The sequence below is a fragment of the Bufo gargarizans genome, chromosome 10 (assembly GCF_014858855.1).
Source record: "Bufo gargarizans isolate SCDJY-AF-19 chromosome 10, ASM1485885v1, whole genome shotgun sequence".
Taxonomy (NCBI): domain Eukaryota; kingdom Metazoa; phylum Chordata; class Amphibia; order Anura; family Bufonidae; genus Bufo; species Bufo gargarizans.
In genome coordinates, this window is record NC_058089.1 from 47,544,823 (window position 1) to 47,567,866 (window position 23,044).

General features: G+C 48.9%; 1 protein-coding gene across 5 annotated transcripts in view; it reads right to left on the reverse strand.

The window, feature by feature from the left end:
* Positions 1 to 21,426, reverse strand: part of PACSIN3 (protein kinase C and casein kinase substrate in neurons 3) — a 70,375-nt gene extending 48,949 nt beyond the window's left edge. For 2 of the 5 annotated variants that reach the window (XM_044269389.1, XM_044269390.1), the window contains exon 1: positions 21,319 to 21,424. The gene's annotated coding sequence lies outside the window, so the exon portion shown is untranslated. Of the gene's footprint in view, positions 1 to 12,371; positions 12,452 to 21,318 lie in introns of those variants that run through there. The other 3 variants (XM_044269384.1, XM_044269391.1, XM_044269387.1) reach the window with 3 other exon arrangements.
* Between the last annotated feature and the right edge of the window lie 1,618 nt (positions 21,427 to 23,044).

Sequence of the window (23,044 nt, forward strand, 5' to 3'; positions counted from 1 at the left end):
ATAGGTGCAGCGAGTCATACTGGGAGTGAAAGTGGATGGCTCCTTACTGTGGGTTAAACTGGATTGTAGTTATAGAAACAAGGCGAGTCATCTCACCAGCCGCCCCGTACATTCCTATACACCGTGTACCAGGAGGGAGATCTAACGAGGGTAATTATATAGCTCTGCTGCAGACTGTCACTGCGATACGCCTTCAGGTGTCACATTTTATCACAGGTACAGCAGGGTTAGCAGATGGGTTACAAAGGATCACTAGACTGGTGGCAGGCACGATGCCCTGGTGCAGCTCAGTGCGCAGCTGAGGGTGGTTTACGGTCAGAGTCAGACCCCACCACGGATACAAAATTCTGACGCAGAGGATAAAAGTGGAAGATGGGTTTAAGAAATAGTTTTTAACTCAATATTCGTAGCCTTGAGCAGCCACACTACTGGGATTGCATCGGGGAGGTATGGGCCATTAGTTGAGTCACCACCCCTCACTCCTCCCTGGTCTGACTAACTGTTAAGTGAGACTCCCTATGCTAAAAGTACAGAAAAGAAAGTTAAAGGGGTTTACTATTGATCACCAATGCTCAGGACCGGTCATTAGTATCTGATCACTGGGGTCACATCCCCAGCACCCCCATTGATCAGATGTTTGAAGAGTGTCGAGGACTCTTCGTAGGCCAGCGACGTCAACGTTCATCAGTCACATGGTCTAGTGGGCCTGGGCTGCAATACCAAACACATCCACTATGGAACGAATGGTGCTGTGCTTGGCCACAGCCTCTATAAACAGCTGATTGTGTCGGACCCCCACCAAGCAGATATTGATGACCTATCCTTTTGATGGTGAAATTAAGGGTCCTCTTTAAAATAAAAATGACAGAATAAATCACAGATTGTTAATATGTGATTTTTAATTTTTTTGCTGGAACAAGCAGAGTAGCAGTATAAAGAATGAGGGAAAACCAAGCAGCACCCAGAACCTTAGACTTCCATGACACAATGCAGAACAGTAGAGCCACTGACCGCAGCTGCATTTCCGATTCTGCTTCATTCCAGCACAGTCAAGTCACAGAAAGTATGGGGAGAACCAACAATTAGGGGGCGGAGGGATCTAGACGTTATTTTAACTTCTGAAGTCGAGCCTTAAAGGAACGTCCCCTTTAATTCCCCTTGACAGCGCGGTCAGCGAAAAGAGATAGGACACCATCAGGGCAGGGAATTAAAAGAATGCAAATGTGGCGCTCAGTAAATGCACCCACACAGCTGGGAGAGAACAGAGCCCCTCATTCACCGGCTCCTATACGGAGACTCAGCATATGGAGTGGAGATCAAAGTCCCGGAGGCCAGGATTTCAGGCTCGCACTTGAACCTGCCCGCTCTGAACACAACAAATCTTTCATACAAGCCAAGCACAAAAGGTGCAGAGCGGTTACTGAGTTACTGAGGTCCGAGACAAAATTAGATTTGGTAATGAAGGTCAGCCACTCATCCGCAAATAACCCAGCCAACCTTAAAGGAGCTTTCCCCATCTCAAGAAAATGTCAGGTAAGTGCGGGTCCCGGAGGTTGCATCTGCACCCATGTCCAAAAGGGTAGAGCTGCCGCGCGGGCAAGGCCACCCTCCATTCATCGCTTTGGGAGCTTCAAAAAGAGCAGAGTACTGGCTTGGCCACTTCCGGCAGTCCCATGGCGGTGCACGAGACATGGTTGCGGTTGCGCTGCTTGCTCTCCATTCATTCACTGCTATAGGAATTCTGAAGATAGCCAAGCAGGCTCGTTCAGCCGTTTTTGGGAATCCTATAGCAGTGAATGGTGAAGACACTGTGCATGCGATCGCCATCATTTCAGGGAGACCAGAGGCTGGACCCGCACCCATCTGACATTGGGGGCATATACTAGCCATATGCTACAAATATTAAAGCGGACTTGTTCACCATCCCATCTGTCAAACCAGGCAACATAAATAACTAATTACAATAAATATTATTCATTCATTATAATGTATTAGTAAATATTCTACTTAAAAAAAAACAAAAATAAATCTATATTCATATTTGGCTCTTCGCCTCTAAACCCAGGAGGAAAATAAGCGATTCAATAAGGGTTAATCAAACGCAAGTTTAAGCTACTTACAGCTGTGTAATCCTTAAGGATGCAGCGTTCAGGCAGCAAGGCGTACATACAGTCTCACTTTATATACCATGCCAAAAAAAAAAAAAAAAGTCCATAAAATAAATCTGTTTTTAAAATTCTACAGTCGTGGCCAAAAGTTTTGAGAATAACACAAATATTAGTTTTCACAAAGTTTGCTGCTAAACTGCTGACTGATAGCAACCCATTCTTTCATAATCACTTCTTGGAGTTTGTCAGAATTAGTGGGTTTTATTTGTCCACCCGCCTCTTGAGGATTGACCACAAGTTCTCAATGGGATTAAGATCTGGGGAGTTTCCAGGCCATGGACCCAAAATGTCAACGTTTTGGTCCCCGAGCCACTTAGTTATCACTTTTGCCTTATGGCACGGTGCTCCATCATGCTGGAAAATGCATTGTTCTTCACCAAACTGTTGTTGGATCATTGGAAGAAGTTGCTGTTGGAGGGTGTTTTGGTACAATTCTTTATTCATGGCTGTGTTTTTGGGCAGAATTGCGAGTGAGCCCACTCCCTTGGATGAGAAGCAACCCCACACATGAATGGTCTCAGGATGCTTTACTGTTGGCATGACACAGGACTGATGGTAGCGTTCACCTTTTCTTCTCCGGACAAGCCTTTTTCCTGATGCCCCAAACAATCGGAAAGAGGCTTCATCGGAGAATGACTTTGCCCCAGTCCTCAGCAGTCCATTCACCATATTTTCTGCAGAAGATCAATCTGTCCCTGATGGTTTTTGGAGAGAAGTGGCTTCTTTGCTGCCCTTCTTGACACCAGGCCATCTTCCAAAAGTCTTTGCTTCACTGTGCGTGCAGATGCGCTCACACCTGCCTGCTGCCATTCCTGAGCAAGCGCTGCACTGGTGGCACTCCGATCCCGCAGCTGAATCCTCTTTAGGAGACGATCCTGGCGCTTGCTGGACTTTCTTGGACGCCCTGAAGCCTTCTTAACAAGAATTGAACCTCTTTCCTTGAAGTTCTTGATGATCCTATAAATTGTTGATTGAGTTGCAATCTTAGTAGCCACAATATCCTTGCCTGTGAAGCCATTTTTATGCAACGCAATGATGGCTGCACGCGTTTCTTTGCAGGTCACCATGGTTAACAATGGAAGAACAATGATTTCAAGCATCACCCTCCTTTTAACAGGTCAAGTCTGCCATTTTAACCCAATCAGCCTGACATAATGATCTCCAGCCTTGTGCTCGTCAACATTCTCACCTGAGCTAACAAGACGATTGATTACTGAAATGATCTCAGCAGGTCCTTTAATGACAGCAATGAAATGCAGTGGAAAGGTTTTTTTGGGATTAAGTTAATTTTCATGGCAAAGAAGGACTATGCAATTCATCTGATCACTCTTCATAACATTCTGGAGTATATGCAAATTTCTATTATAAAAACTTAAGCAGCAACTTTTCCAATTTCCAATATTTATGCAATTCTCAAAACTTTTGGCCACGACTGTATATTTTGAAGAATGAAAGTGTTGTGGCCATGCTCTGACCAGTTCAGAGGTCATTGTGCAGGGAGGGGGAGGAGGTGAGCTGGCATATCACCTACTGTAAATGGTGGATCCTGGATTATACCCATATATGGAGGTGTTACTGGTCACTGTAATCCTACCCGTGATGAGAATGAGATGACTGCAGAGAAGTGATCTCTACAGAACAGGAAGTCTCAGCTTAGGAGGCTCAGTGTGAAAACTGCAAGATTTCAGGATTACTTATAAACACATTTTTTTTTTGTCATTTTATGATAACACATTAACTTTAACAGGGGACAATCAATCTGACTAAGAGGCAGACAATGTACTGCGGGAGACTGCAAGAACTCACTCACTGGAATGGGACAAGGTCGCAACACCCCTAATGCTGGACCAGCCTGCAACTCCTGCACAAGTTCCTCACCCCCACAAACAGCTAATAGGCAGCGTGCTGTGAGTCGGACCCCCTCCAGATCGATGGCCATCCATTTTACAATAGATAGATAACCCCTTAGGATATGATCTAGCAGTTCACCATACATCCACCGCGGCCTCCATAGGGCAGATCTATCAATACAAAGGCTTTTACCTCTGGGCTATATGTACGATTCCACAGTGGAAACACAGCAGACACATCAGATAAGGATCATCACAGATATCTGGAGCACACAGCCATCGCATCTAAAGCCGGCATACACCTTGGACAGACGGACGACTCGCGTAGGATAAGGCTACTTTCACATTAGCGTTTTTTTGCAGATCCATCATGGATCTGCAAAAACGCTTCCATTACAATAATACAACCGCATGCATCCGTCATTAACGGATCCGGTTGTATTATGTCTTCTATAGCCATGACGGATCCATCTTGAAGACCATTCAAAGTTAATGGGGGATCAGATCCGTTTTCTACTGTGTCAGAGAAAACGGATCCGTCCTGGCACCGTGTAAGTCATTGGGGACGGATCCGTTTTCTCTGACACGTTTAGCCCAGTTTTGACAAGCAAGCAGCGTTTTGGTGTCCAACTCCAGAGCGGGATGGCGACTGGTCGGAGGCAAACTAATGCATTCTGAGCGGATCCTTTTCCATTCAGAATGCATTAGGGCAAAACTGATCCGTTTTGGTCCGCTTGTGGGAGCCCTGAACGGATCTCACAAACGGAAACCAAAACGCCAGTGTGATAGTAGCCTAAGCCAAGCATGCATGTGTACTCCACAACTGCCATAACTTTGGCGGTGGCTTATTTTTTTATGAGAACAAAGGATTGGGGATGTAGAAATCCAATATGCCTGATCTCTCCCTTCCCAACATGTGCCGCCAGGAAAGGGGCTGCACACCCAAATAAAAATCTGACTGTCAGCAAGTCCTGTATAAATTGCTGGGTTAAGCCACTGTTAATGTTATGTGTATGGTCACCTTAAAGGGGGTTTTCTAGCCATTTTTTTTTAAGGCTTTTTTTCTTACTGCTCCGTTCCAATGCTTCCCAATCCTCCGCCAGTGTCTCCTCTTGGCTCAGAAATACGACCACTCAATCACTGGGTGAGGCAGGACACCATTGCTGCCAGTGACTGGCTAAGTAGTTATTTTCTGGGAGCGACAGAGGATCAGTAAGGAGAGGACGACTTATTTTATACCAATAGGATTTTTTATTTATTTTTTTTCTCATAAAAGCTCAGCTGAACAACCCCTTTAAGACTGAAAATATGGGAAGGAATAAAACAGTCACTGCAGCTGTGTCCAGGCATGCGCTAGGACAGGGGTGGGCGACCTGCGGCACTCCCACTGTTAAACTACAATTCCCAGCATGCTCCATTTATTTCTATGAGAGTTCTGAGAAGAGCAGAGCAAGTATGCATAGAAGTGGTAGCTACACACACACACACACACACACACACACACACACACACACACGGAGCCCTCTTAACCGAAGCAATAAAACCCAACCCTATCTTGAAAATAGGATTTGGGGTCCACCCGACTCAACAGGTTCCTGTACTGCACATTCACATATAAATACCCTCCACATGGAAATCCCCTCGAAATAAACACATCATAAAGAGGAAAAAAATACTGGTTTAGTTTACCGGTAAATCCTTTTCCAGGAGTCCGACATGACAGCACCCATGGAGGTTGTCCTATTGGTCTCTGTAGGGACAGGAAGCGAGAGAGATTAAAAGGCCCCCTCCCCTCCCACTCTCCAGTGTTCTTTCAAATTACTACACCGGATAGGATCCAACACCTTTATTAATACAATGTTATATTCACACTGCTTACAAGGCTGGAACCAGCATAACAGGGAGGGTAGTACAGGGTGCTGTCATGTCGGACTCCTGGAAAAGGATTTACCGGTAAACTAAACCAGTATTTCCAGGACGTCCCTCCATGACAGCACCCATGGAGAACTAACAACTGAATCTCCTAGGGGGGGGACTACTGCCTGAAGGACTTTTCGCCCAAAGGCCAAGTCCTGTCCGGCCAATACATCAAGCCTATAATGCTTGGCGAAAGTCAGGAAGTTAGACCAGGTTGCAGCCTTGCAAATCTGGTCAACTGTAGCGTCGGCCCTTTCAGCCCAGGAAGTTGCCATCGCTCTCGTGGAATGTGCCTTCAGATTTAAGGGGCAGGCCATTTCCTGCAGTCTGTATGTTTCTCTGATGGTGTCCTTAATCCACCGTGCCAGCGTCTGTTTTGATGCTTTCAAGCCTCTATTTTTCCCACCGAACTGGATGAACAGATTACTTGATCTCCTCCAGGAACTGGTTCTGTCCAGATAGGCTAGGATTGTTCTTCTAACGTCCAGCCTCTGGAATCTTTCCTCCTGTATATTTTTGGGAAAGGAACAAAATGAAGGGAGTGTTAGCTCCTGTTCTCTATGGAAAGTAGAGACCACCTTGGGAAGAAAAGCTGGATCCGGCCTCAAGATTATGCGGTCATCCAGAATCCTTAGATAAGGTTGTTTAATTGATAAGGCCTGGATTTCCCCTATCCTGCGGGCTGTGGTTATAGCCAGAAGGAACACCGCTTTTAGAGACAGAAATTTTTCGGATGTCTGCCCAATCGGCTCAAAAGGAGGATCACATAACCCTTCTAAAACTATGTTTAGACTCCAGGGGGGGACCGACTGTCTCAAGGTGGGTCTCAATCTAGAAGCTGCTTTTAGAAAGCTTTTAATCCACCTATGGTCTGCAAGGGGACTATCGAGACAACAGCTGAGAGCCGAAACCTGTACCTTGAGTGTGCTGGGTTTCAGACCTGCATCGAACCCCTCCTGAAGGAACTCTAAAATACAACCCACTGTGGGGGATGCGGAATCTGTATGGTTCTGTGACAACCAGGATGAGAACTTCTTCCAGACCTTGTTGTATATTGCTCTTGTGACAGGTTTGCGGCAGCTCTGTAAAGTTGAAATTACCTTGTCCGAGAGTCCTTTATTCCTTAAGGTCTGCCTCTCAGGATCCATGCTGTAAGGTTCAGTTTGTCCAGGTTGGGGTGCAACAGAGGACCTTGTGATAGAAGATCCTGTCTTTTTGGAAGGGATATTGGATCCCTGATGGACATAGTCTTTAGAACCGAAAACCAGGCTCTCTTGGGCCAAGCTGGGGCTATCAAAATCAGCGTGGATGAGCACCCTCAATTTCTTCAGGATCTGCGGTATGAGGAGAAGTGGGGAAAAGCGTAGGCTAGACTCATGTCCCACGGTTGGGAAAGAGCATCCACCGCCAGTGGTCCTCCTCTTGGGTCTAGCGAGAAGAAACAGTCCAGCTGAGTATTTCTGCTGGACGCGAATAAATCCACCTGAGGTCTCCCCCACTGCTGGCAAATCAACTGGAATACCTCCTGGTTCAATTTCCATTCCCCTGGCCTGACTAACTGTCGGCTGAGAAAGTCCGCTGTGCGATTGAGAGACCCTTTCAGGTGTGTGGCTGAAATGGATAAGATCTTTTCCTCTGACCAGCTGAAGATGAGATCCGCTAGCCGCTGGAGATGAGGATTCTTCGTCCCCCCTTGTCTCTTTATGTAGCAGACAGTTGTTATGTTGTCTGATAGAACTCGGACATGATGACCTATGAGGAGATGTTCTGCCGCCCTCAGGGACTCCCAGACCGCTTTTAGCTCCCGGTAGTTTGAGGATCGTAGGGCGTCTGTATTTGACCAGCTGCCCTGAAAGAACTGATCCTCTATGTGAGCCCCCCAACCCTGGCTGCTTGCGTCCGTGGTTAACGTTCTGAGTGGTAACGTGTTCCAGGAAATCCCCCGGGACAGGTTTCTTGCTAACAACCACCAGGAGAGGGAGCTTACTGCTCTGTCCGAAAGAGATATCCTGGCGTTCAGAGATCTGTGGTCCTTGTCCCAAGAAGAGAGGACTTCCGCTTGGAGAGTTCTTGAATGGAATTGGGCCCAAGGAACTGTTGTGATGCATGAGGTCATCAGACCCAGGACTTGCATGGCTTCCCGTAGAGTCCGTTTTTTCTTTAGTTTGAAGGCTCTTATTCTTTCCCTTATACTGACCTGCTTGTCCTGGGGAAGAAGAGAATATTGGGTCACGGAGTTTAGGAGGGTTCCTAGGAACTTCTTTTGTGTTGCTGGATGTAGGTCTGATTTCTCCAGGTTTATTTTCCATCCTAGACGTGTGAGCAAAGATAGAGTCCATTCTTTGTGAAGCTCTAACTCCTCCTGTGAGTCTGCCACAAGCAGAAAATCGTCTAGGTAGGGAATTATAGTTACCTGTCTCTGTCTTAGATAGGCAACTATCTCCGCCACTACCTTTGTAAAGATCCGTGGGGCTGATGAGATCCCAAACGGGAGACATTGGAACTGGAAATGCATAATCCTGCCATCCTTCTTGATTGCGAACCTCAAGTATTGTTGGTACTGAGGGTGAATGGGGACGTGGTAATAAGCGTCCTTTAGATCCAGGGTGCATAGGAACGCCCCTGGGCTTATCAACGGAATTGCGGATTTTATTGATTCCATCTTGAAGTGGTGATGTGTTATCCATTTGTTTAGGAATTTCAGGTTGATTATGGTTCTCTTGGAGCCATCCGGTTTGGTTATGAGGAAGAGCTTTGAATAGTGACCCTTGAATTCTTCTGAAGGAGGGACTTGTACTATTGCGCCCAAACTCAGAAGTTTTTGGATGTCCGCCAGAAGTTGATTCTGCAGGGAGGTCGACTGAAATATTGTGGCCTGAAAAAGATGAGGAGGGGGAAGGCGAAACTCTATCTTGAACCCTTTCTGGATGGATTCCAGGATGTATTGGTTCTTGGTTATCCGGGTCCATTCTTCCCAAAAGAACTGAAGTCTGCCCCCTACTGGTCTGGCGTCATTGTTTCTCAGGCTTGGAGTTGGGATTAAAAAGGAAACCCCGACCTTTTCCTCCTTTGGGGTAGCTCCACCTTCCTGTCTTCCCTTTACCTCTGGGAGTGCCCTGGAAGCTGCTGGTCGTCTTACGAAAGGGCAAGGGTTTCTTGCCTTTTTCCTCCGGAAACCCTTTCTTTCTGTCCGCTGTTTTCTCCAGGATCTCGTCCAGTACCGGACCAAAGAGGTGAGAACCTTTAAGAGGTAAGGCGCATAATTTATTCTTGGAGGCTATATCCCCAGACCAGGATTTTAGCCACAGGGCTCTCCTTGCCGTATTTGTTAGGGAGTCTGTTTTTGCTGCGAACCTTATGGACTCTGCCGAGGCGTCTGCTACAAAGGATGCGGCCATCTTAAAGAGAGGCAGGGATGCCAGAATTTCTTCCTTAGGGGTGTCCCGCTTGAGATGTTCCTCCAGCTGGTTCACCCATAAACACAGAGATCTGGCCACGGAGGTAGCAGCAATGTTGGTATTTATGCTGTTGGCCGACACTTCCCATGCTCTTTTGAGCAAACCGTCGATCTTCCGATCCATTGGTTCCTTTAGCTGGGCTGAGTCTTCAAAGGGGAGAGTGGTTCTCTTTACCACCTTTGCCACTTGAATGTCAACTTTAGGAACTATATCCCACAGTTTTGTGTCCTCTGAGTTGAACAATAGTCTGTTCTTAAACTCCCGTGGAATGTACAATTTTCTATCGGCATCTGCCCACTCGTCTATGACTAGGTCCTTTAAGGTCTCGTTTACCGGGAACAACTTTTTCTTCTTAGCTTTTAAGCCGCCGAACATCTCGTCCTGTATCGAGCGAGTCTGTTCTTCCTCCTCTATATCCATTGTCTGCCTTACAGCCGACAGGAGGGGATCTAGATCTTCTTGCGAGAAGAGATATCTTCTCTGGTCGTCGGCCATATAAGACGAGCCCTGATCATCATCCCCCTTTGAGGTTTCCCCTTCTGACAGATATAAACCTTCTTCCTCAGAATCTGACTCCCTAAGAACACGGGGTCTCTTGGGGGGAGGGGAGACGGCACAGGGTCTCTGTGCTATACTAGAGCTGGCCGCTTGGATCTCCTCCTTCACAATCACCCTCAGATCAGCCAAAAGGGAGGATTGTTCGTCTCTGAGGATCTTTGCCAGGCAGTCGCTACACAGGGCTTTTACATGTGCGTCCCCCAGTCTCTGAGCACAGAGCACATCTTCTGGGTTTCTTTTTGGGTTCTCCCAGCGTTTTAACCGTGGTGTCTTTCTCTCCCTGGTATGGAAGAGAGAGAGACCATTAGTCCAGTGCCAAGAAGAGAGAGAGGGACCGGAATACAAGCCTCACTACTTACATGACTCGGGTTAGGGATGTCTGCGCTAGAATCCATAGCTGACATCTGGACCTCCATACCACGCTTGGACAATCAAACTGACACACAATTTATGTCCTACCTGGTCCACCCGTTGCCGCGCGGCTCCGCCTCCTTAAATCCAGGTGGGGGGGGACTCATTCAAACGAAGAGTCGACCCCCCCTTGCGTGCATTCCGCCGGGCTCAGCGTTCCCTGGGCGCCGCCATCTTGCTTCCGCCCATGTGACCTCACTTCCGGTCACATGGGCCTGCACGTCAACGGGAGGAGCGCCGAGCGCAGGAGCCGCAGCCGATCCCAGAGCTCCCGAACCCGGAAGAAGCGGCTTCGGCTCCCCGATACCGCGGCCACCCACAGCTTGATGCGGAAAGGAAAAACAGGTATCGGGGGAAGCTAGGGGACCCCTACCCAGAGAGGTGCTAGCCCCCAGGGCCCTCCAGAGCCTGAAGAGGAGAGGGAGACCCCCCCGACCAGGCTCGGCCCTGCAATAGATTCCCAGAGTCGGGAAAGATTCTCTCTGCTCCGATCCCTGTAGGGACAGGAAGAACACTGGAGAGTGGGAGGGGAGGGGGCCTTTTAATCTCTCTCGCTTCCTGTCCCTACAGAGACCAATAGGACAACCTCCATGGGTGCTGTCATGGAGGGACGTCCTGGAAAAATAATCCCATTAAGGGTCCATTTACACATCTGCAATTCCATTCCGCATTTTGCAGAACGGAATTGCGGACCCATACATTTCTATGTACGGGTCCGCAATTCCGATCCTGAAAAAAAAAAAAAAAGAACATGTCCTATTCTTGTCTGCAATAGCGGACAAGAATAGGCGTATTCTCTTAGTGCCGGCAATTTGCGGTCCGCTAAATGCGGAACGCACACTGCCGCTTGTCAGTGTTTTGCAGATGCGTGGATCCGCAAAACACACACGGATGTGTGAATGGACCTTAACCCTTTCGTATAAAAAAAACACAATTCTTAATGGCGGGGCTTGATTTCCCACCCACAGTCAAATTATATTCATATTGGGTCTGCGGGACCAGATTTTGTTGGATCAGGAATCAGGATAACCGAGGGACCTGCATGGACACCATAGTTTACCTGTTTAGGCCCGGGGATGCCCAGTTCCTAGTACGCTGAGCTTACTAAAAACATGCAAACGGATGCAATCATTTTTATTTCTCCCCACCCCGGTCAGCCCCCTGCCCGAATACAGAAATGTCATCAGGACGGTACCGGGGCTCGGAGTTACTCACCTTTGTCATCAAAATTATGCAAAATGCCTCTGGTTGTGGGATCTTCCAAGCTGGCACACAAACTGCCCCGACGAGTTTTAAAGGGCATGGAGCCGTCTGCAAAGGCCTTCGTTATACCCACACAGTACAAGCCGGGAATGACTACGCTCCTCTTCCCACAGAAATGACAGTACCCCTCCCCTAGCCCAAACCGTACAGAAATGACGAGCTCGTTGGCTAAAGAAGACCATTTTCTCTCTATAAAACGCACAAAAAGCTGCCAAAACCCCGTATGGTTTCAAATTGCTCAGAAAAATACACATTTTCTTGGCTCATCCCTAAATAGCGCTACTGTCAGAAGCCGGTTGTGCCGCTGCAGGATACTGCAAGCGTTCCAACATATAACAGGATATATTGTGTATTCGGCAGAGTCAGCAACAGGACTGTAAGACTGGAGCGTTTTGCATTACACTGGGCACCCTGGCATCAGTTGCTCCAGCAGATGAATAGTTAATGCATTATCAGAGTTGGGGGGGGGGGGGGGCGTGCAATTTTTGCTTAACGCGTTTTAACCATTTACAGAATCCGCAACACCTCAGCCGAATCCTCTCTAGACGCACGTCCCCTCCCTAAAAGCCTTCGCTCACTTTGGGCAGAAATATCCTGCGGCTAAACAGGTCACATCACTGCAGAAGCATTTACAAGTCCCGGTGCCCCTTTCCCTTCCCCCTGCACCCTATGCAAAGGGCTACGAGCTGCTATGGATATGCACTTTAAAATGCACAAGCCCCCCTCCCCAAATTACATAGACTTACCTGGCCTGAGAAGCAGAGTGTGCAGCCAGCCAGGGAAGGCGAGGGTAAACACCGCCTTTGGTCCGCCTGGCAAACAAGTAGGTTGGAAAATTTCAATCTGTCTTGGCACCGAGCGTCAGCGACGCCGTGTGAGGGAGCTGTGTTCAGACATGGATTGAATTAATCTACGTAACGCTGGGATATGCCAGAGCGTCCGCAGACCGCATACAGCGGAGGAGCCCCCCCTTTGAATTGGTTAAGGCATCGCAGGGCTACACTGGACAGAACGAGCTTTGTTCTGGAGGAGAAGGGGAAAAAAAAAAAAAAAAGGGATCGATGGGAGGGGGTGCGGTGGGAGCGATGTGCCCGTCCTGGCTTACTGTGCACACGACTGAACTGAACAGACTTCCGTCGACATAGGCTATAGGGTCGCAGCAGATTTTAGCACGTACTGCATGTCACAAATCCGATTCTTGGCCTAGTAGTAGTCATAGGACATGCACGACTACAACTAGCCTGGCCACAGCACACAACAGGACCAGAACCGGGCACGGGGAAAGTAGCATCACATGGCGCCACTCGGATAAACACCCATCCACGGTCCGCCAGAAACGGGGGCCGTTCTCATACGTTTGCGCTCTGTTCCGGCTCATGCCTTTATGTGAAACCCAATTTTAAGGCTAGGGGGCGACACGGAAAATCCGTAGCGCGTTACAGTAGTCACAGAGTGGATTAGATTTGACCAAATCTCGAGGTTACCATTACACCGGCAGACGTCATACAGATCACGATAAACTATTGAAGATGTAACGACTTGTTAAACGGCGAAAATGTTGCTTATTGTACACATAATCGCTCGTATTTGCGGTCGTTACTCAAATCGTTCCTTGTTATTACATGTAAAGATGGGGGACGGATGTTTGGTCAAAAGGCCTGTACGAGATTGTTAGCGAGTAGGCGACTCCATATTATACGAACGGATCTATTTTTTAGCAAGCTGAAAGATCACAATGAACGAGAAATTAGCGATTTGTCGCTAGTCTTTGAATCGTTTATTACAATCACATGATTCGCGTTCATTTTTCCTCGCACGAGAATCTGTATGATATTCGCTCCGTGTAACAGGGCCTTAACCCAAAATCTGCAGAGGAAACGGATGCAAAATTTTAAATGGGCTATCCAGGACGCCTGATAATCTATCTTCAGGATTTCCAGCCCCTCCACTGGTCAGCTGCTTGAGGAGGCCGCGGCGTTCCTATGAGCGCTGTGACCTCCTCCTAAGCCAGTGACGTCGCATTCACCGGTCCCATGCCCTAAGAGCGGCTCAGTCCCATTCAAGTAAACGGGCCTGGGATGCAATACCAAGTACAGCCACTATACAATGTACGGCGCTGTACATGGTATCTTGCGAGAAGGCGGAGCACCGCGGCCTCGTCAAACAGTTGATCGGCAGGGGTACCAGATGTCGGACCCCCTCCAAACAGATACTGATGACCTATCCAGAGTATAGGCCATCAACATCAAAATATATAGGGTTAGACTTATAAAGTTGGCCATGAACCATCAACTATCTCGCGTGTACAGTGGGTCCTGACTTACCCCCAGAGGTGGACGTCAGGGGCAAGAAGGATTTCAACATGTCCGATCCTTAGTTCTGGCAGCAGCTTAGGCCTCATTCACACCTCCATTAGAAGATCCGGCAGGCTGTTCAGGCACTGAGCTGCCTGCCGGATCCTCTACTTCACTGCCAGCAGGTCCGGCAGTGATCTACAAAAAACGCTGCATGCAGCAGTTGGCTGTCGGCCAGACCAAAAAAAACATTTGTGCCGGATCTCCGAAACAGATGTGAACGTAGCCTCATACTCTTATCCCCATAGAGAAAACGTGCATGCTCAGCCAAGCCTTGCATGCACATGTATGGGGGGGGGGGGGGGGGAGGAAGAATTGCTCGGTTGAATGAGCATTAGGCAGTTCATCGAAGGTGTAAGGGCAGTTTAATGCTCCGTGTCGGATGAAATAACCTATGGACCCCACTGAGTTGTACTGGGAGCTGTGAGGGTTTTTTCTTCGTTATCCTAAGAGCCTCCAGCACAGGTCTGAACAGAGGCCAACGGAGGCCATACGCCTTAGAGAGCCGTCGGCCAAACACTCTCAGAATAAGCTGCTGCCAGAAAGCAATAGTGGTAGCTTAACAGCATCTATCAGCAGGATGAACCCTATTAAACCAACAGGACTTCAATGCACTAAGCTGCTAGATAGGTACTGTTTAAATCAGCAGGAGCAACCCCATAATGCAGTATGCCTGGTTTAATAGGGTTGATCATGCAAACAGGTGCTATGAAAGGGGTTCTCTGGGAATTCGATATGGATTGCCTATCTGGTGCGCGGTCTGCCATCTTCCACTTTGCAGGCTCCGCTCTAGAGACAAGTGGGACCCACACCTATCAGACTTTGGTGGCATAGTCTAGCAATATGGGATATGGGTGAGAGATGGGCCAACCCTTTAAACGACAGAGGATCCCACTTTCGCATGAGCCATCTTTTTCCAATCTGAACAGGGCTAAAACACAAGCGGACACCCGCTGCGGTCTCCAGATGCGTCTGGTTATGCCCTTCTTGGCGCAGTCGCCGAAATAAATGGCAGCGCGGCTTCCCACTAAAAACAATGGGAGTCATTTGTCCGGGACGCCACCTGTGGTTTATGGAACGGAAACTGAGCCAAATTCTGCAGACACCTCTGTGTGAACAAGGACTAATACTTTGGTCACAAGGACTCAACGTCAGTTTTGTTCCATCTGGCCAATACAGAATAAAGGCCTGGAGGATAAGCAGCGTGTCCGAATATCGCCCTACGGTAATCAGAAAAGATTCTGTAATGTAGTTCATGAAAATGTCAGAATTTACGGTTCAGCTCCAAAATTGACAATTTCAGGCGAGTTGCTAAAATTTACGAGTGCCCTTGGTCAAGTCCTGTGGAATGGCCATAAATACTGCACACCGGTGAGTCAGAGAAAATCAAATAAGAGCGTGATATTATCAGAAAATTATTAACAGCAGGCGAATCGCAATTACCTGGTGCGACCGTCGCTGGGCATGAGCCTCGCTGGAAGTCCGGCCAAGAAGTTAGATCACTGGGTAATGATTTCTTAAGGACAAGAGGCCGTTCATAAGAAGCCGGCAGTGATCCCACGGCCATATTCATGGGCAGGAAAACGTCATATGGCCCTATGGCATACAGACCTCATTCAGGGGCCACAGATTGTTTATATGATACCCAACCCCTCCAGAGGGGGCCCCTTCCAGTGACCCAGACGTACCTCAGCAGCCGGACCCCCCCCATCAAAATAAACTTCTGATAGGTATGCTTAAAAACATGGCGGAGGGGACATGTAGGTTTCCCCTCGAACAACATGACATAGGAGACTGTGAAACTTTTTTTTGGGCAAAGTTTAAGTTTTCTGATATTTTTAGGCCAGATAACAGTAAAGTCACATACCTGAAGTCACAGACTAGCACGACAGGTCAAACAAGCAGCTAAAAACAACAAAGTGAACACAAGCAAGGAAAAAAAAACAAAAACTTCTCTGGAGTGAATTACGTGACAGTAATGGACCAGAAGTGTGACTTCCTGTCCATTATTACTGGCCTCAGGTGGTCACGTGCCACGTGGCTGCAGTGGTGCACGAGACCACTGACGGGATGTCACAGTCTGCAGGACACTAAAAGCAGCAGGGACCCCTGGAACAAGGCTACTTGCAAGAGGCGCTGAGACCAGAGAATGGCTGCAGTGATGCACGCGAGATGTCACACAGTCCGCAGGACACTGAAAGCAGCGGGTACCCCTGGCGCTAACACAGAGCAGCTTGCAAGAGGCGCAGAGGCCAGTGAATGGCTGAAGCAGGGCACGCGATCACAGTTCACAAGAAACAAAGCAGTGGGAACCAGTGGTGCTGGAACAGAGCTGCTTGCCAGAGGCAAGTAGGGTTTTTTTCCCCTTAGACCAGGCATCCTCAAACTGTTGCAAAACTACAACTCCCAGCATGCCCGAACAGCCTACAGGTATCAGCCTACAGCAGGGCATTGTGGGATTTGTAGTTTTACAACAGCTGGAGGGCCGCAGTTTGAGGATGCCTGCCTTAGACCATACTCCTGCTGTTAAGGCCTCATGTACACGACCGTATGTGTTTTGCGGTCCGCAAAAAATTTTTAAAAAAAAAATCACGTTCCGTATGGCATCCGTTTTTTTGCGGATCTATTGTAATAATGCCTATCCTTGTCCGCAAACTAGAAAAAAATAGGACATGCACTATTTTTTTTGCAGAGCAACGGAACGGACATACTGATGCGGACAGCACGCGGTGTTCTGTCCGCGTTTTTTGCGGACCCATTGAAATGAATGGGTCCACATCCTATCCGCAAAAAAACCCCCAAAAAAACGGAACGGACACGGAAAAAAAATACGGTCGTGTGCATGAGGCCTAGCTGAGCTGGGTTCTGTGGGTCTGTACTTACAACGCCTCTGACAACCTGTGGACAGAGGACACTGAACAGCACTTCTGCCACTCCGCCGATTCTGCAATGGGATAATGTTATCACCCGACCGACTGCAAGCTCTTCTGACGTCACCCCTGAACGTGCTCCTCTTTCTTACTGCTCAGCCGCATCTACATTATACAGCTGAACAGGAAGAAAGAGGAGCGCTTCTGTTCACTACATCAGAGGAAGAACCTGTCGGGCGATCGCATAATCGCGGAATTGGCATCTGTAAATCCTGCACAAAGTGTCATCCTCTCCACAGGATAGATGAATGAGGCACTTTACGTACAGACCAGGAGAACCCCTTAAGTATGTGTTTACAAGATCCATACAGTGTACCGTGGACCTAACCACGACTTAATAGGGTCCTTCAAGGTTTCCATCACTTCACCATCAAGCATACCTGCCACAGGCTGTGCCCTTATGGTCTTCAAAAAGGGGCGGAAAACCCAACAGAATGTGTCGCACTAGTGTGAACAGCTCTTAAAAAAGGTGGTGAGGAAATGACGGGGCAGAAGAGCTGCTCACAGCGCTCTGCCCCTTCAGCTTTGCCCGGCTGCCTGAGCATGTGCGGTACAGATTCATAGAAAGTATACTGGATCCGTACTCCACCCGCACGAAAGCCGAGCAGCGCTGAAGGGGCAGAGCGCTCCGAGCAGCTCCTCTGGATCCGTACTGGTTTCTTCAAGAAAGGTTTGGTTGCCCTGGGAGCACATCGTGAAGCCATGTTATAAGCCTCACAGAATGCACAAATGCAGATCACTGGGTAAACCTGCTGTGCAACACCGCGCTCAACCTAAGAAAAAAAACTGCATTCTCTACATACCTTACACCCGTATGAACCAAAATACGGATGTGGTCGCGTGCAATGAAGTCCTGATTTTTCTTGCACTGGGGCGCCCCAGGCCACCCGCCACATCTACCTGACCTGCCATCGAATTGCTCGTTATGGGTAACACCACCACTTTTCCCATGGCGGCTTCCCTTCCAGAAACTGCACCACCCCTATCCACTGGATGGTGCCTGGTACTGCAGCTCGGCTCAACTGCGGTCTGTCCACCCTTCGACGCGTTTCAGAATTTACATGCGTTCTCTGCGTACGCCGCCACGTGAAGTCATCTGTACACACATTATACAGCAGCTATAACAATTAGATAAAAGGGCCATAAACTTACATAACTGCTGTAAATCAATACGTGCCGCCGATAGCGCTGAGCAAATCCCAGTCAGTGCGATCGCTCCCCCTCCATATAGCGACTTCCCATCAGCGCAGCCGCGAGATCCAATATAAAAGCTTAAAAAATATTCGGTAAAAGCTGAACACAATCTCACGATGGTCACGATTTCTTGAAAACTCTGTGCAAAATTATTCCTATTGTAGTGATGGACACCACCAGGTCCTCTTTAACAACTCCTGTCAATCTTAATACCAGGCGAGTAGATTTAACACAAAAAAAATTAAATTAAAAAGGAGCCATTCTGATAACAGCAATAATGTGGACAATAATAGGACATGTTCTATTTTTTTTGCAGAACGGACACGGAGTAACTTCCGTTTTTTTTTTTGGTGGACCCGTTGAAATGAATGGTTCCGCATAAGAAAATACGTTGGTGTGCATGAGCCCTAATACGGAGGATTGTCCTGGCCCGACTGTGGGTGTACTGACCCGAATCCCACAACGTAAGCTATAGGATTTCACCGGTACACATCCGCAATATCCTCACGTGAAACTAGCCCATGACTAGGTTCACTCATGCCGTGGATTATGTGCCACAAACGTATGCAGAACTTCCTCATTGATTTCAGAGTACATGGGAAAATCCACTGGCTGACGGATGCCCAAGCTGCGGCCCCAGCTGTTACAAAACTACGACTCACAGTACGCCTGGGCACGATGGGAGTTGTAGTTTTGCAACAGCTGGAGGGACGCAAGTTGAGCATCCTTGCACTGGCTTATATCAGGGGTCAGTAACCTCCAGCTTTTGTAAAACTACAACTCCGAACATGCTCTATTCACTTCTATAGGTGTTTCGAGAACAGCCAAGCAAATGTGCCTGCTGGGAATTGTAGTTTTGCAACAGCTGGAGTGCCAGAGGTTGCTGATCCCTGGCATACATACATATATATATAACAATGCCTATCCTTGTCCGCAAAACAGACGAGAATAGGACATGTTCTATTTTTTTTTTTGCGGGGCTACGTAACGGACATATGGATGCGAATAGCACACGGTGTGCTGTCCGTATTTTTTATGAACCCCTTGCAATTAATGGCTCTGCATCCTATCCGCAAAAAAAAAAAAAACACAACACGTAACGGACACGGAAACAAAATATGTTTGTGTGAATGTAGCCTTATCCCGACCATATGGTAATCCACTATATACCAGGTATAACACTTCACGTGACCATCAGCAGGTTCAACCCACTATCTAATGCCAATTTTCCCGGGCAGCTAGTGTTGGGGAGGGGGGGGATTATGATCGGGCATGATTGTATTTCAACTGCCCGATCCTTTTTTCCTCAGGAGACCTGCTGCAGACAGACTGACCGCAGACCTCTTCCCATACACTACGGATGCATGCTCAACCGAGCCGGGCATGCACACATATGGAAGGACTGAGAGCGGAAAGAGGGGCTTCATATCGGATTTCAACATGCCCAATCCCTCGATCCCCGGGGACGAGCAGTGGCAACACCTCAGGCCTCACTGACACGTCAGGGAATGACAGACATGTGCCGTCCGTGGTCTCGGACTTTAATATATGTGTATACACACGTCTGTGGTGGTCCTTGGTGAGCCTATTATGGATCCCTCACACACATTTTAGTCTAAGGGTCAGTGAAAACCACAAACTCAACAGGGATGGTAACCGTAGTCTGTCCGAGATTTTCACAGGGATGCCCTGGAAATTCATTTTCAGCCTGGCGGCGTCCGTGGAACACAGATGACACACGGAGAAAACATGAATCCTTCATGGACATAATCACGGATGAACCACTGACCGTCTCACAGATGTCGTCACGGCGGACATGTGAATGAGGCCTTATCCTCCTGACAGCTCATCCCAGCTGGGATATGAAGCCTCGCCACCACAATGACAGAGGGATAAGCTGTAGCCGGGCACGTCAGCTGACACTTATTTACCATGAAGCAAGTCCAACCAACTGGACCCCCATCGTGGGCGCACCTCGTTACATCGCCCCATAGACCGCGCAGTGCGGGCGCACCTCGTTACGTCGCCCCATAGACCGCGCAGCGCGGGCGCACCTCGTTACCTCGCCCCACAGACCGCGCGCACCTCGTTACCTCGCCCCACAGACCGCGCGCACCTCGTTACCTCGCCCCACAGACCGCGCGCACCTCGTTACCTCGCCCCACAGACCGCGCGCACCTCGTTACCTCGCCCCACAGACCGCGCAGCGTGGGCGCACCTCGTTACCTCGCCCCACAGACCGCGCGCACCTCGTTACCTCGCCCCACAGACCGCGCAGCGTGGGCGCACCTCGTTACGTCGCCCCACAGACTTGCGCATCATGCACGCACCTCATTACGTCACCCCATAGATCGCGCATCGTGCACGCACCTCATTACGTCACCCCATAGATCACGCATCGTGGGCGCACCTCATTACGTCACCCCATAGATCACGCATCGTGGGCGCACCTCATTACGTCACCCCATAGATCACACATCGTGGGCGCACCTCATTACGTCACCCCATAGATCACACATCGTGGGCGCACCTCATTACGTCACCCCATAGATCACACATCGTGGGCGCACCTCATTACGTCACCCCATAGATCACACATCATGGGCGCACCTCATTACGTCACCCCATAGATCACACATCGTGGGCGCACCTCATTACGTCACCCCATAGATCACACATCGTGGGCGCACCTCATTACGTCACCCCATAGATCACACATCGTGGGCGCACCTCATTAGTTCGCCCCATAGACCACGCATCGTGGGTGCCCCTCATTAGTTTGCCCCATAGACCACACATCGTGGGTGCCCCTCATTAGTTTGCCCCATAGATCACACATCATTGGTGCACCTCATTAGTTCGCCCCATAGACCATTGTGGGTGCACCTCATTACATCCACCTTAAAAGTGCCCCCGCCGCCCCGTCTCAATGCATGGCACTCACCCCAATGCAACGCCCCACAGAAAATATTGCAAAATCCACATTGCAGTTTGCAATCGATCCCTTAGAAGTAATTTGTAACTTGATTCTCCTCTTGTAGTCTATGGACTAACTGCCTGCAACAGGGACACACGGCAGCCACTTGTGGGGGGCTTCTAACTCTGCCTCCCCCGTACAGACCCCATGATATCCCCGTCCTCCACTGCAGACCCCTGTACTGAGCGGCTTCCATCAGCCGCCGGCCCCGCTGCGTCATGTCGCGCCTGTCACTCACCTGTGGCCGCTGCTGCGGTGCTCGGCCCTGTGTGAACACTACCGTGACCGTCCTCTCCCCGCAGTGTCTGCCCCTGTCCCCCGTCCTTCCCCCAGCGTACCAGTCTGCAGGGACGCCTCCCCCGCCCGGTAATTAATAAGCTCCCCCTCCGCCCGCCTCCCTGTGGAGCTCTTCCCTCAGCCTCCCATTAATTGTACCTGTGAGGAGGCAGTGTGTGATATCACGGGTTATTATGTCATATTTGCCGCCATCTTGTCCCCCCCCCCCCCTCACCTGAGCAACAAATGGGGTGAAGAATCCTCACAGGTATCCTTGTGGTAATTACCCATCAATTTTGGGGTCCCCGCAGCGAATGTTCACATTTTACACACACAATCCCATAGAAATACGTTATGTTTGATATTACAATAAATGTTTGAATTTTTCAGAGTCACCGCGGACCGATTACCGTGGCATATAGCAGGGGTCGGCAACCTGTTGTGAAACTACAACCCCCAGCAATGCTCCGTTCTCTTCTAGGAATAGGTTGAGCAGCAGCGCATGCTGGGAGTTGTAGTTTCACAACGGTTGCTGTGACCCCTGACATATAGCGCATTGCGCGCCAATTGGCATGATATCGCATAACATGTCGTACTGTATGTCACCCCTGGCCATGAAAGCACACGGTTATAGCGCATGCTTGTTTATATGTCACGCGACCATATCTTTGGTGCGCACATTTCTGCGGATTGCACGCGGACCCCTTTCATTTCTATGGGTCTGCAAATAAAAAATACGCATCTGCACGTCCTTTTTCGAGTCTCGCAAAAAAGATAGAATATGTCCTATTGTTTTCCATTTTACGGACAAGAATAGCATTGTTACAATGCAGCCGCAAAAAAAAATGGATGCAACACGGATGTCACATGGATATTATCCGTATTTTTTGCAGATCCGTGTTTTGCGGATTGCAAAATACATACAGTCATGTGAATGCACCCTAAAGGCCCCATCTCACACGTGGATGCATATCGCTAGGCTGTCACCAGTGTCAGATAGGTGCCAGTCCCACCTCTAGGACCAGCACCTATCTCTAGAACGGGGCCCTCAGAGTGACACCGCGCAAGTGCACCTGCCCTTCATTCACTTCTGTGAGAGTCCCAGAAATAGCAAAGCGCGCCCACCCTCCGTTCACTTCTGTGGGGGTCCCAGAAATAGCTGAGTGTGCTCATTGGCTCTTTTCGGAACTTCCATACAGTGAATGGAGAGCACGCCGAGCGTAAGCGGTGCACTGTCCTTCGCTTTAGGGGCCCCGTTCAAAAGATAGGTGTGCACATGTCCGAAGGCATCGCCATCAATGGACGGTGCTTGCTATGATTGGAAAGATGATAGCATGAGCCATCCAGCTCCGATTCATTCACTCAAGGTCTGCAAGAAAAACAGACAGGACGCGGACGTGATCTGTGAATGGTCTGCATCAAAATGGCTCCATGTTCACAGACCGGAGCACAACTTATCTGAACGAGCCCTAACTCTTGCCAGGTGTATGGCCACCATTACTCTGTGGTCCCTCTGTGTGTGTGGTTTTTTTTTCAGTTCTTCGGTACATACGGGTCATATACTGGCTTCTCCTTACTCCTCATCTGACTGCTCTGATGTCTCCTCATCACTTACTTTTCTTTACTGTAGCTTACACTGCCTTCCTGAAGACATTACTGTGACATTAGCTGTAGGTAAGCAGTGTGAG